Below are 2,172 nucleotides of genomic sequence, written 5' to 3'. Positions count from 1 at the left end.
CTTGGTTGTTTCCAGAGTCTTGCTATGGTAAATAGTGCTGCAATGAATATAGGTGTAAGGAAGGGGTTTTTGTATTGTATTTTTGTGTTCCTAGGGTATATTCCTAGGAGTGGTATAGCTGGATCGTATGGGAGCTCGATTTCCAGTTTTTGGAGGAATCTCCATATCGCTTTCCATAAAGTGTCTGTTCATTTCTTCTCCCCATTTTTTGATGGGATTAGATGTTTTTTTCTTGTAAAGTTCTGTCAGTGCCTTGTATATTTTGGAGATTAGCCCCTTATCTGATGGGTATTGGGTGAATAGTTTCTCCCACTCAGTGGGTGGCTCTTGTATCTTGGGCACTATTTCCTTTGAGGTGCAGAAGCTTCTCAGCTTAATATATTCCCATCTGTTATTCACCCAATACACATCAGATAAAGGGCTAATATCCAAAATTTACAAGGTACTGACAGAACTATACAAGAAAAAAACAACTAACCCCATCAAAAAATGGGGAGAAGAAATGAACAGACACTTTGAAAAAGAAGAAAGGCAAATGGCCAAAAGGCACATGAAAAGATGTTCAACATCACTAATCGTCAGGGAGATGCAAATCAAAACTACTATGAGGTACCACCTCACGCCACTGAGATTGGCACACATCACAAGAAAGGAAAACAAGCAGTGCTGGCGGGGATGTGGAGAGAAAGGAACTCTTTTTCACTGCTGGTGGGAATGCCGTCTAGTACAACCTTTATGGAAAGCGATATGGAGATTCCTTCACAAACTGGAAATTGAGCTTCCATACGATCCAGCTATACCACTCCTAGGAATATACCCAAGAAACACAAAAATACAATACAAAAAACCCTTCCTTACTCCTATATTCATTGCAGCGCTATTTACAATAGCCAGACTCTGGAAACAACCAAGATGCCCTTCAACAGATGAGTGGCTGAAGAAACTGTGGTACATATACACAATGGAATACTATGCAGCCATCAGGAGAGATGAAGTCATGAAATTTTCCAATACATGGATGTACATGGAATCTATTATGCTGAGTGAAGTAAGTAAGTCAGAGGGAGAGAGAAAGACGCAGAATGGTTTCACTCATCTATGGGCTTTAAGAAAAATGAAGGACATTTTTAACAATATCTTAGAGACAAGAGAGAATGAATCTGAATATTCTGGGGTCTCTAAGTATTTACCAAATTTTCTCTATAAGTAGTAAAATGATTGGTCAATTTCAAATTGGCTATAATCACATAGAAACAAAAGTTTATACTCTTTAATAAATATTTTTATGTAAAATATAATAGGAAATGGTTTGAAAGAACAAAAAGTGTTTACCTTTGTGTTTTACCAGAGTGATACTTTGGTATCACCTGGAAATATGGAAATACATTTTGCCAAAGATTATTCTCAGCATATGTTGATGTCATAAAACAAAATGAAATGCTACTTATTTTTAAAACCATTAAAATTCTGGTTCCAGAATCACATTTTGAATATTCTGATTGCAAGAAATGCATAGGCATTTGTATTTTTGAGTAATCCTTGTAGGCATTTCCAAGGATAAGTGTAATGACAGGAGGAACAATACAAAGCTATGGAATAGCAATTTTATTCAAAGTGAGAGCAATTTTATTCAAACAGCGTTGCTAGAGGAAACAGTTAATAAATCAGAATCTTTAATTTAAAAAAATATCTGGATCAAGACTATACTTTCAGGGATCATTTCTATATTATGTGACTAGAGAAGTTTCTCTGATCATGTAGAGCACCTGAAACCACGAGGAGGAGCTCAGGAGTCTCTCCTAAGCGTGAAGCCGGCTCTGAGTGTCGGCCATTGATGATTGTTCTCCCTTTCCTCTGGGAAGGGTAAAATGAGAGGATGTAGTCTGAGTGGAAAAAATTAAATTTTATTAAAAAAATCTGGAACATTTGTCTGATGTTCTGTTAACTAGAATTTTGAAGAGGAAAAACTAAATACAGTAAATTTCCATAAAGAGGCCACATTAGGACCAACCTTGTTACATACTTAGCTCTTTTGTAACTGCTTTGTACTGTGCCTTTTGGGTGCATATTACCCCAGTTTAGCCAGATTTTATTTGAGATGAAGTGACTTCTACATGATGTTCTTGTAAGAATCCCTTTGACTTTTAACAATGGTTATCTTGATAAGATATA

The 2,172-nt window shown here is 36.4% G+C and overlaps 1 pseudogene; it reads left to right on the top strand.

Annotated features, from left to right (window-relative positions):
• Positions 1-1,697: 1,697 nt before the first annotated feature.
• On the top strand, positions 1,698-1,892 carry LOC126021380 (uncharacterized; annotated as a pseudogene).
• The last annotated feature ends 280 nt before the right edge of the window (positions 1,893-2,172 follow it).

Source organism: Suncus etruscus, chromosome 10, assembly GCF_024139225.1.
Source record: "Suncus etruscus isolate mSunEtr1 chromosome 10, mSunEtr1.pri.cur, whole genome shotgun sequence".
Classification (NCBI taxonomy): domain Eukaryota; kingdom Metazoa; phylum Chordata; class Mammalia; order Eulipotyphla; family Soricidae; genus Suncus; species Suncus etruscus.
The sequence above is the reverse complement of the archived record's forward strand: the minus strand, read 5'-3'. Positions and strand labels throughout refer to the sequence as shown.